The 13,361-nt window shown below is 34.9% G+C and overlaps 1 long non-coding RNA gene across 1 annotated transcript in view; it reads left to right on the forward strand.

Annotated features, from left to right (window-relative positions):
• The first annotated feature begins 889 nt into the window (after positions 1-889).
• Positions 890-13,361, forward strand: part of LOC134471788 (uncharacterized) — a 31,865-nt gene continuing 19,393 nt past the window's right edge. The window contains exons 1-2 of the long non-coding RNA XR_010041444.1: positions 890-1,140; positions 7,028-7,078. This is a non-coding gene — a long non-coding RNA (uncharacterized LOC134471788). The remainder of the gene's footprint in view (positions 1,141-7,027; positions 7,079-13,361) is intronic.

Consider the following 13,361-nt stretch of genomic DNA (forward strand, 5'->3'; position numbering starts at 1 on the left):
TCAGAGATCTGTGAACAAGTGACCTCATCTACCTTAGTAACCCTTAAAATAACCCTCGCTAATTTTCAGCCCTTAAAATAACCCTCACTTATTTTCAAGAGGTTCCTGGAATCTCATCTCCATTTTCACAATTAGAACAATCTGGACTGTCTTGTCTGTATCCTCAGCATGTTTTTGTGTAACTACTGTAATAAATGACTCCTTAAAACAGCTGGGTAGGTAACACAGCTGCTTCATATTGAATAAGTATACTATCATTGGCACAGCTTTGCTCTGAGCATGGTTCTAAGCCCAAGTGAACCGCTCATAAAAAAATGTATAACCCTAACTAAAATTTATAGAGAATTTATTCCATAGTATGGAAGCATAAAAGAATCAATCATGTGAACTTGCATATTCTTTAGGAACACACACACACACACACACACACACACACACACACACACACAATCTTTTCTGCACCTGAAACAATCTAAACCAAACCCTTATTTCAGCACTTAGATTGATCTAACATTTGTTGAAAAGAAGGAAACTTTCTTTAAACTCATTTTTAGATTCTCACTTTTTGTTTCAATATTAACGTCTCCTGAAGATAATTTATAAGTGTCTAATCCATACCTTTAAGAAGAAAATGTCATTGCTGTAATCTGTCATGTTCTCTGACTCTCGGATACAAAAGACAAAAACAAAAATAACACCAATCATACCATCTTCCTGGCAGCATTGAGTTTTGGATTCTTTTATAACATTGCCAACTCTGGATCATGTGGGTTGTTTTCTGGTTTCTAAATTATTCACAATGATGCAATTGTTGAATCATGTGATATAACCCACAAATGATGATGTGCATGGTATTTTGGAAGTAAAAATAACCTGAGAGGAGTGGGGATATAGCTCAGTGGCATAAGTGCCTGCCTGGAAAGCTCAAACTCCTGAGTTTGATTCCTGGTACCTAAAACAACAATAGAATAGCCTGATAATGTCCAGCTGAGGGAGGAGTCCTAGGGGTCAGACTTCACAGGGGCATTCTCAATTCAAGAGAGTGAGATAACCGTGAACAAGAGGAACATTGAAATTGAATGTGAGGAAAAGCAAAAAGTCTGAAGAAGCATTGAAGACACCTCTACCCAGGGCTTCACAGTAAGTATCAAGCTTGGGGCATTAATATAGAATGTTTTATCAGGAAGCTATCAATCAAGCATGCACAGAAAGGGAAGATGATAAGCGAGACCTAGGATTAGAATAGGATACTTTAGACACCCAAAGATTCTGTAATTCACAAGGACATTTATTTTTGATTGATTTTTTGGGAGAATTTTGTAAAGGCTACTAAAATTTAAAGTTAAAGTCCCCTCTTGTTTAGCCTAATGTGTTCATTTAAAGCATGAGGGAACTATGACCCTGTTGTAGTCAGTGGTTGTGAGGAGAACAATTATAATCAGGACACAAAATTTATAATATTGTTTTATGGTGCTCACCCAGAGTTAAACAAGAAAATGCAGGAAATCTATCCACAACATTAAAGATCCAGAATATTCAGCCAGGTCCTGGATCCCACAACAATTTTCTGCATGAAAACCTAGAGCCAATATTAATGCCTCGCTCAAGTCCAGCTGGAGGTCTAGAGTCCAAGAGAAGGACTCACACCAGTCTGTTTTACAGATATGCACTGGGAAGGCTCAAAGGTCACTGGTGGAAGCTAGAAAGTCTATGTCAGTGGAGTGAAGGAGCTGTGCCGGTAGTTTGAGGGTTCTAACACTGGAGCCAAGAAGTCAACTCAAAATAAGGACCAGGTCTGCCTTGAAAACTACCACAGCCATCCTCAGTGACACAGAGGTTCTGAGCCTCAATGATAAGAACAGTTGAGTAAATGCCAGAAAGCCAGCATGACAAGTTTCTCCTGGAGATTAAACAGCACACATCTACCCCCTTACATAGAGCCAGGAAGTAATGCTCTATGTAAGGACCAGAGCTCCCCCAAAGTGAACCACAGCCATGCTCACCAACAATGTCCCAAGCTCCTCTGATAATGGTCAAACTCATATTGGGAAACTCAATTGGGAAACTCATATCCATGACAAGCTCCTCCCGGAGAATCAATGGCTCAAAACAGCAACATTTAGGAGAAGCCAGGTACCTACCTCTTTTTCTCTATGTCTCTGTGCTGGCAAGTTTCCTCAGTGGGCCATCTACATGCAGAGCCATGCTGATTTAATTCAGCTGGTGTTAAGTCTCCCACTAGATTTTAATCCATAACAGACACATATAGTAATCATATTGATAATACAAAGACAAAAGATATTGTTAGATAACCATAGTAAAAGCTTATTGTTAGTCACACATTGTTGTTTTATTTTGTTTTCTATCTCTCTGTCTCCCACTTCTAATTCCTCTTTCTCCCTCTCTGCTGTGGCTCTATTTTCATTCTTTTTTAAATTGATTTTCCTTTCATTTATTTTCCATCTCAGTTTCTCCCAATGAAATATCATTTTTGCTTTTCACACAATTTATGGATCATGATTACTTGGCTCATTTTCTGTCTGAAAGGTGCCTTTTATTTTGTTTTACAGTAGTGTCTGATTGAGGGGAAAATTAGTTTCACAATGCAAAAAAAATCACAAAATTATTGTTACTATAATTATGACATTGAATAAAGTATGACTGCAGGTTAATTTTAAAAAGTTTATCTTATTCACTAATAGAATAGTTTAATTCTCACATAAAATTCTATTAAAAATAAGCTATCATTGCTTTTATTTGTAAGGCAAATTAATTTCTTTTTCCGTAATTTTAAACTATGTGTTCTTGCTTCATTATCAATGTTTCTAAAGTTCCCATTAGCTAAATAACTGTTTTCTATCATTTGATATATTCAATATTCAGTCATTATACCACATTTTGACATTTCTTCATAGTGATAATTAACAGCTTCTTTTATCAACCTATAGATAAAATTTTTTTTTTTTTTTCTAATGGAAATTTCTCGAGTTTCTGGCTGCTTGCTATAGAATCTATTGAAACAAAAAATTTGCTTTTGTTAAATTGATCAAGTAATTAGCAACCATGTTTTAATATTTCATCAAATGCAATTCACATGAATAACAATACATCTTTGTGATGCATATAGGGAAAGATTCTAAATAGATTTCCTTCCCTAACAAACTCACATCTCCCAACTTTGGAGGTTTCAAACAAATGCTTATCATTATCTATCTATCTTTGTGGAGTTAAATCATTTGTTGTGATTTGGATTCATTTTAATTGTAGTCTTACCATTTACTACCATGTTATAGAAGCAGATTTTTTCTGTCTCAGTTTATTCTGCATTTAGGTATAATAATGGTTACCACATGTTCTCCAATAAGGGTTATTTGTAAGAGAAAATTAATTGAAAGTTTTTTTCCTCATGGTTGTGCCAGAACAAACATGTTACTTATGTTCATTAGAATGATCATCACAATTCTTTCTAAAAACAGAAGTCTATAAATCTATTTCTGTTGCTATATTGATTGAACCTGAAGTGTCCCTCAAAGCCCCATGTGTTAAAGATGTGGTGCTCAGAATGGAGGTCATGCCTGTAGGTGAGAGCCAGTCGTAGGTACTGGGGTGCATTCTTCAGGCAGACTCTAGCGATGCACTCCATTCTGTCTCCCTTTGCATTTTAGCTGAGACGAGGTGAGTATATTTTTCTACCACATATCTTTGCACCATGACATATTTCCTCACCACAGGCTCAAAGTCAGTACAGCTAAGAGAACTGAACTTGAGCCAAATCAATCCTTCCTTTTTAAAACTCAATGCATCAGGAGTTAGAATAATGGAAAGCTGACTAACAGATAAGCAAGCTCTGAATTTTGTTGTAACGAAATTTTTATCTTCATCATGTCACTAAAAGTATGCAAAAGTGATTCTGCTGTTCTGTCTTTCATATGTGTGTGTGTGTGTGTGTGTGTGTATCCTATTTCTTAATTTATAGAGTACCAGCGATTGAGTCTAGGATCTTTGCGCCGAGTTAATTCCAAACCAACATACTATTTTTTTGTTTGTTTGTTTTTAGACAAGGACTCACTGAGATGCCAGATCTCCCAGACTGGCTTTGACATTGTTATCCTTCTGCCTCAGCTTCCCAGTGTGCTGAAATTATAGGCTTTCACTACCATTTCTACTACAAAAAAACAAAAGAACTCTTTCTGATATCTTAAGACTATAATGTCTTTAAATTCCTAGTGTCAGAAGCAAAACTAGAAATTAATCTGCATCAGACATTTTGTCCTAACCTTACCCTTTCACTATTCTCCCCCATTACTGCCTTTATTCTGTGATGCTGATATGATTACTGGAACTCCAATAGCTGCATCTGATTATGAACAAAGGCAGACTTAAAGCCAAAGCTTAAAGATGACAAAGAAATTAGGTAGACAAAGCCTAAAATAATGATGACAAAATGCAGCTGATGTGTCACTTTGTCTCATCTACTTCTGGCCTTCAAGCCTTAATTTTTTAACTGAACCATAGGCCTGGTATCTTCATCAACAAAAGCAATTATTTGTATATAGCAACTATGAGCAGAAGACTAGACAAAGTTTTATAGTTTATAGTATTAGAATAATACTCTAATTTATGTAGTAAAATCTCTCATGGCGCAGGGTAGGCCAATCACTCTTTAACAATACATGTCAGCATTATGGAAAATGTCAGGGTTCTGTGTTTTAGTGGCATGCATACTGAGGTCATATGTGGAACCTCACCCCACAATAAGTAGTCTTGACAGAGCAAGGATTAACTCAACCACCAAAGAGTCTCTTCATCGTCAGTTGACTGAAATTGAGAAATTCCCTTGGACATTTTCCTTACAGGGATTTCATTGTTCTTGGCTTTTGAAAGCACAGACATTTAGTTCTTTCTGCTCTGATAGATTTTCATTATGTCTCAAACCAATTAACTAGATCATTTTTGACTCATCCATATTAATAAGGCTTTTATTACAGGTGAAGTCATTATGACTTGACACAGGCCACATACTTTTACAAAATTTTGATTTTTCAATTATTTTTCCTGAAGGTATAAAAGAGGAGTTCTTTTTGAGGAATGCATATTTTGGGGAAATGCAAAAAGGATTTGTTTAAAACAGGCTTTTAGGACCCATTCTTGGTCAGTTGCAAGCATATGTATGTATATGAACCTTCTGTACCCGGAATAATTTCATATCACAGAATGTGTTACCTCTACTATTTATCTATGTCTCTTTAGTTTCCTGCATATATTGAACTCATGCCTCCCTAGGTAGGTTGCATGTAGAGATCAGGTTAACATTATAAATAGAATTTCTCTGTAGTGCATCTCACTTGCTAATATAGCTCATCTCCTGTTTTACCTGCTTTCAAGCATTGCAGGGAATGGCTTTTATTTCTGCGATTTGTCATTGTCTTTTTTCTATTCTAATCTTATTCAGTTTCAGAAACAACTTTACCTAAGATGCTGTGAGCTCTGTCCACAGCATTCTCTGAGGATCCCAGCAAGTTGTCCTTAGGCAATGTTGCTGAGCAAAAGGTTAAACACAAGAAGGGATAATCAAGGCCCTGAGTCCTTGATATATTTTACATACCTTATTGTGCCTGAGCAACAGTGTGTTTATGCAAAGTCTTCAAACACTGAAGTTACTTTCTATGACACAGGTACACGTGTAATTTTTCCTTGTTTCCCAATGCTTCAGAACATATTCACAAACACGTTTAGCTTTTTCTTAGAGATACTTTTCTGCATATTTGATCACTAGGTTTGGGAGAAATACACGTGAAAGATGCTCATGAAATACATAGCAACTGCATTTTTATTAAGCCAAAATTTTCTCATATCACTTCCCTTCAGGATATATTTCAGCTTTTTATACAAATTCCCCTGTTCATTGTTGGCTTATTCTGATAATTCCTTCTGATCTTATTCACTAGTTTGACAGATATTTTGGAACTGTCTAAATCACAGCTACTGACATAATCAAGCTGAATCAAACTTGCCATGCCCATGTATGCATAGATGCTTATATATTTGTTTCCTCCCCAAGACACAACAGCATGCTTGTTAATGTCTGCATTGTCTAGCTGTGTGTCAGGCAGATGGAAGTTAACTCCTATTTGATTATTTGAGCAAATCCTCTCCTCACTAGTTTGTAAAAACATTTAGAACTCCCTCTAGTTAAGCAACTAAATAGTTCTCTTCTCATGTTCATTAGTTGATTTGTACTATGGAAAACTGGAAGGTTACTGCCCATATGAGAAGAGGTTCTGGTTTCCCTGTGATTTCTGCTGTATATTTACCATTTAAATTGGGAAATGTGTATTTTCCCTTCTCTGAGGACCTTTATTTTTTGTTATTGTTAGATAAAATAATCTATGAAGTCTTTTGTAGTGCATTTACTCTATGAATCCATATTAGTTTTTATTTGATGTGTTCTTTTTGAAGATTTCCTAGAACTTAGTTGACTTTGTGTTAAAGTTGCTTATGTCCAAAGTTATAATTTGCAGTTCTCTAATATCCATTATTACAGAATCCACAACAGAATCCATGTGCAGTTTTTCTTAAGTCTGGGTTCAACTCATTAAATCTGTGTAAATCAAAAAAGGGTGTGGATACTAATGTATTTTTCAACAATTCCCTTAATCCTATTTCAACACAGACTTGATCTGTGGAGGGTGATTTTGTTGTGTTAGAATTTTATCAACACTTTATCATGGCCTCACTCTTCTCCCAGGTCAACAGCTAATCTTAGTTACTTCTTTATTTTTCTTTTCATCTGGCACTTATGTGCTACCGCATTCCCCCAACATATCCAGCTCCTCATGTAGCCCCTCAACACATGTAGCTCTTACCTCCTTATACCTTCGCTAAATCTGCGTGAAGCTAATTAACTTCCATTGTCTCTATTGAGTCACATGTATATGCATACATATAATTGACTCCATTATAACCTTTTTAACAGAACTTTTAGTAAATATAAAAAAATGAATTGATCATTCTACTTGTTTTGCAGATTAGAAGACCAAAAACCAACTTCCTAGGTTAAAGTCAAGATCTCATCAAGGTAAATTCATTTTGAAGAATCTGAAGGGAAAGCCTTATATCTATCTAAAGTTTTAAAGCTCAAATGCATTTCTTCACTCTATAACTGTTTCTGAAATCACTCCTGCTTCTGACTGTGTTGTTATATCTGCTTTTGACCATGAGTTTCTGCTCTGTGACTTGTAAAGAACCTTATGAGTTCACTGGAACTCAGCTGCATAAGACACAATAGACTTCTAATGTTATTTCCTTAGTTGCACCTGCAAAGCCCATTTCATCACATAATGTACCACATTCACAGTTTCCATAAATTATGGAATGGATATGTTTAAACAACCTCATTGATTGTATTGCAGTAACCAACCACTAGTCATCATTCAGTGTCACTTGGCATTTGACATATCCTGTCTGAAAAAATATGATTCATATTCTACATAAAAATACCAATTCTAGAGTCCTACCTGAGGAGTACTAGTGCAAAATCAGGCAGAAGAGTTAAAGTATGTTTAACAAATTTGTTAAAGTATGTTTAACAAATGTATCTGTATCCTCAAGGAATTTGTTCATTCCTAATTAATTTAATAAGTTTCATTCTAAATTAGTTCTTTATCATGTTACTGAAACAATTGCTTAAGCCCAAATGACTTAACGTAGCTTCTTCATCAAAACATGACTTAATTCCTAACTCACTGAGGAAATGGTATTTATGTGGAAGTTCTAAGTACCATATGCTGGAATCTGAAAAGCTATGAAATCTATGTCTTGTGTTCTGAAATTTTGCTTTCAAGTTACCTCTGTGACCTCCATTTCATTGATATAACTTTTTTTTTTTTTTGCTTCTTTCTTGGTTACTTTTCTTTCACTGCTGAGACAAAATAGCTGAAACCCAGAAGGAGGGAAAGAAAGGTTTATTTATCTTACAGTATTTTGGAGATTTCAGGCAATACTCAGCTGCCTCCAAGGCAAAGTGGCATGGTCAAGAGGCAACCATTCATGGCAGCCACAAGCAACAAGAGTGAAAAGAGCAAAAGGGAAAAACACTTTCCTTCTCGCCCCTATATTGTATGTTGACTAGGTCCCTGGGTGGGTACAGCAGTCACTTTGCCAATCCCATCACTAGACAACCAACTAATCACAAGTGCTATGTTCAGCCACCTCCATGACTGCATGAGGGTTGGAGGCCATTCAGACACAAACCATAACAGCTTGCTACTTAATCCTTTGGTTTAGGAAGATGATGCCTTTTGCTTTCTCTAAATCAGTATGTGTATAAACAAAGTAATGAAGGCGGAAAACATTAAGAGAAAAGAAAAATCTCTTCCTTTCCTACATTACTGGAGTTACATTCTGAGCAAAATTTCTGCAGCAAGATATACTAGCATCTCACAGCTAAATTTTGCCTCTCTCAGTCTCTGTCTCTTTCTCTGTCTCTCTGTCTCTGTCTGTCTCTGTCTCTCTGTCTCTATCTCTCTCTAGTCTCTTTTTCTCTTCTAGTGTGGGTGCCACCCTTTATCCTAACTCTGCTTAGTCATGTTCATGTGTATCATTTAATATTTTTTTTACCTCCCTTGTCTGAACCTCTCTTTATCCTCCTCTACAACCAGCATCCAAGCCCACTCACACACATTAAACATACATACACACACACACACACACAGACACACACACACACACACACAAATACTTCTCAGGTTCCCCCGTACAGATGTGTATCTGCATACAAATATCCACATACCTAGAAATGCACATATACATACTAGACAACCATACAAAAAATCAACTTGCACATGTGTCTCACTGCCAATACACAGACATAAATGCACGCTATCCACACAGAGTACATCCCACCATGTCCACCCACCTACTTATCCACACTTACAGGAAAGCAAGCACACAGACCTACAAACCTTCTGACTACTCAACGTTCTACCAAATCCATCCTCACCCACACCCGACATGCTTACACACATACATACATACATATACCTCCCTTGTTCAGAAACTCACAACTTACATAAGTGGTCTTTTTAACTTGAAATTACACCAGAGAAAATCAACACAAAGTAGGGAAGACTTATTTTGGGTCATTTTCCATGTGATTTAGTCCATGGTTCTTGGTTTCATTTTGGGCCTGAGGTAAGGCAGAGGTATATAGGGGAGCAAAGTTTCTCACCGCATTGCTGCCATGAAGCACAGAGAAAAAGTAAGGGTTTATAGTCTTCAAAGATCTTCCTTAGTGACTGATTTTCTCCAATATGGCCCTACTTCCTAAAGTTTCCAACACCTGCCAATAGCATCATCAGGCTGGGATTAACCTTGCAACAGGTGAGTGTTTGTTAGACATCCCTGATCCAAAGTGTAACAACATATTCTTCCCACCACAATATGGGTAAAAATACACCCACATGCATGGCCAAACATAAACACAACACAAACACATATACATACATCATCTCCAATGCACATATCCATACAATACTCAAAAATTTCATGAATACATAATACCCAAGTCTTATCACATGTATCCCATGGTTGTCTAAAAATAAGCTTCCCAAACTTATATATCCACTCATGTAACTAGCACACTGGTACACATATATAGAAACACATGATATTCCTTATAAACTCACATATATTTATACATACACACACAAATATGCAGACAAGCACACCCTTCCCACACATATATCTGTACATGCATACACACAAATACACAGAGGCGGTGAAGTTAGTAAAATGCAAGAGGTTGTAATCTGTTCTAAAAAATATAAATTTGCACTAAATATCAAACTTTATAAAATTTTAATACAGCAAACTCCAGAGGAAAATTAGGTACTCAATAATACAAGCATGAAATATTTCAAAAGAGGAAAAGATTATACTTAAAATTCAACATAATGAACTAGAAAATCATGTAAAAGGACATAGAAATATTAGGTGATGGAAACAATAGAAAAGTGATCAAATAATTCAATATTAAAATACACTTAAGTGTAAATTAAAACACTTTTTCCTTAAGAAAGTAATACATTTCAATAACTTCTACCAAAATAGTTAATAACTATGTACATTACTGAAAAAGTTGCAGGTAAACTAAAGAGTAGTTTTATACTATCGTATGCTGTATTTTTTAATTAAATGGATGATTTTCCCAAAGTATTAACTATACAAAAATTTTAAATTAAAATGCTAGAAACAAAGAAGTTAGTGATGAGGGAATTAAAATACATTATGAATTAAAAAAACTCATTATTACTTTGTTTAATCATTTGAATATTACACAATTGATCAAGTACTCAAATTGTAAGCTATATTTTAATTAAAATTAAGAAAAATTGACATCATTTTATTGTGTATAATTAAATACTGCACAACACCTTTGCCTGAAATTAGGTAGTCAACATGAATAATGTATTATTTATATTTTATATAGTATATCTTTACACCAATTAATGATTTCTTAGTCTTTTTAAACATTTAAAAATTTTTATTGGTACTCGTGTACAGTACATGTAATTAAATTAATTGTCAAGGGTTGGTACATTCATATACCACATCTTCAAATTTTTTTTTTAAATCAGAATTAACATGTCAGGAACTATCTCACATGCATATCATATCAGTTGTATGATGAAAATTTAGCAAATTTATGTGGAAACTTAGCAGCAAATCCACCATCATTTAAGTTGCTGTATGTGTAGTATCACATTTGCAACTAAATTTTAATTGTGATTTCAATTTTCTTTAAAAAATAGTTCACTCTGAAACACACTAAAATAAAAATTCCATGCAAGAAAGCACAGAACCAGAACAGTGAGGTATACATTTGACAACCATGAAAGAAACAAATATTTTTAGAAATGATAACCACCAGCAAAATCTGAGTGAACTAGTATCTGCAGTTTTTAAGAAAATTTTAGAAACAGTCTTAAACTTTGTTTTTCAGGACTCTAATTCCTGCTTCTTAGAAAGCTGAAGCAACAAAATCACAAGTTCAAATTCAGGTTGGTCAATTTAGCAAAACCTTATCTCAAAATAAGAATATAAAGATGAAGTCCAGGTCTAGGGATATAATTCACTAGCACAACACTGCTTGACAAGTACAAGGTAGTGAGTTTGATTCCTGGTACAGAAAAAATTTGAAGTCTAAAGTCTGGAGAGTTTGTGGACACAGCTTAGTTATAGAGGTCTTAGGATTCAGTCCCTAATACTGAGGATAAAGTATGTATCAGAAGTATTCTTCATGTAGTTTCTTCATTGATAAATTAAGAATCTATATTTAAATGGCTATATCTTCTCTAAAGTTCACATTTCTTGAAAATATAATCCTGATATTTAGCTGGGGACGTGGCTTGTGACTTTGCAGCCCCTTAAAATCCATTTAACCAAGTTTCTTCCAATCACATAAAAGTAGAAATGCCATGTGCAACTTTCCAGAAGTGATTTTAAAGAATATCTCTCTTTGCTTTGTTTGTTCTGCTAGACCTAGTAGAGAGATCACTAGTTAAGTGTGAACAAATAAAAGATACGAGGTGCTGGAAGCCTTATAAACATGGTGCCATTAAACTGTCTTTGGACTGCTTCCATAATGCTTTGTTTATTTGCGAATCAAACTAAATTCCATTATGCTTAAATTATTTGGAGGAGGAAGGAAATCCTATCAATTACAATGCATTATTAATCTTAAAAATCATACTGTTACCTGGTATTGTAGTGACCAACTGTCTTTTCCTGGCCCTTAGAGTCCCTTTCAAAGAACTAGATGGGACAATCAACAAATATGAAAGTTTAATTTTTATTTAGAGCAAAAGAAAAAAAGATAAAGAAATCCAAAATAAGTGCTTAAGAAAAAAGAGTGATCTGAAAAGCTGAGCTCTACAGAGTGAGTGTGGGACAGTTAAAATAATAAAAGAAATATGTTCTGAAGAGCACAGAGTGGGTTTGTGCAAAGGCTCACAACAGCTATGAGCTTAATGACCATCTTTTATATACTCCTTATCTCCATGATATTAGCTCTAAGCAGTCCCAACAATAACCAGCCTGACCTCATGACAGAGGAGACTGTTATCAGGTTTTAACTTGCTCTTGAGCAAGAAAAATTAAAGACGGCATTGCCCAGTAAGCATCAGGCACATGTGTCCTGAATCCTCATAATTAGTAAATCCTCACCCTTGATGGTCACTCCCACTTAAAAAAACTGCTTTGCTATGTCCTAATCTCCTGGCAAGAATCAGCAGCAAATCACATAAGTTTTAAGATTTTATCTTTTTTTAATGGTTTAACCTTTGCAGACCATGTGTATAAAGTGCAAAAAGATGTGACTTGGCTATAGTTTAGTTAATTTTTGTCATTATCAATCCTTCTAACAGTGACTGTGGGTTATTAAAACAACTCTTCAGATTTGAAGCTGTCTTCTTTTCCAAAGGGCATCGTCTTTCTCATCCATTTTCCAAAGTCTGAAAGAGGCTCAATTTCCCTTACAGATGTGAGAGTCCCTGCTGGTACCCTCGGAAAAAATTTCACCCTGCTTGTGTATGAGGTGGTACAATTAAAACCTTGGGATTATGAAAGACAAAACACTTTTACTTAGTATCTCAACATATTATCTTATTATACTTAAAGTATCATTCAATATAAATTATCATTATTATATTAGAATCTACTTGAGGGACTCAGACAAGAAATAAGTTAATTTGTCATAACCATTAAAAAAAAAACCTAGATAATTACCTTGAAGATACTGATTTGTTTGTGCGACTTAGAAACAATAAAGTTTCTCAATTGTTTTCAATTTGTTTCTGCTCTACAATTGACTGTGCTCTTTGCTTTGAGCCCCTTGAAGGTTGCAAACGCTTTATATGTGCACAATTGAACATATTAGACTAGACAGTCTATTGACCTGCCCAAGGTTTTAAATGATTTTATTTGAAAGAATATCCTGGATATTATTCAAGATAATTATAAACTTTTGGTAGCATATTAAAGATGGACAGTCTATGAAGCTCTCAACCATGTCTTTATTCAGTTAGCCTGTAAAATTCTAGTTTATGACTTCAAATTAATGCTTGTTAGCATCTGGTTATATGGATTCATGGTCATTCAATTTTAACCTAAACTTAAATCCAATTGAACCTCAGTAGAGCTTTGTTCAAAGCAATGTGCTTATTTTCATAGGAAGTTTGCAGACTCAGCAGGAAAAAGTGCACTGATGCATTTCACAATGTTCTTCTGAAAAAATCAATGTACAATTCACCTGATATTAGGTTTCAATTGGACAAATCAATAACTTCTGAATATAGTTTTAT

The sequence above is a fragment of the Cavia porcellus genome, unplaced genomic scaffold (assembly GCF_034190915.1).
Source record: "Cavia porcellus strain 051 isolate PalLab524CR breed Dunkin Hartley unplaced genomic scaffold, mCavPor4.1 scaffold_20, whole genome shotgun sequence".
Taxonomy (NCBI): domain Eukaryota; kingdom Metazoa; phylum Chordata; class Mammalia; order Rodentia; family Caviidae; genus Cavia; species Cavia porcellus.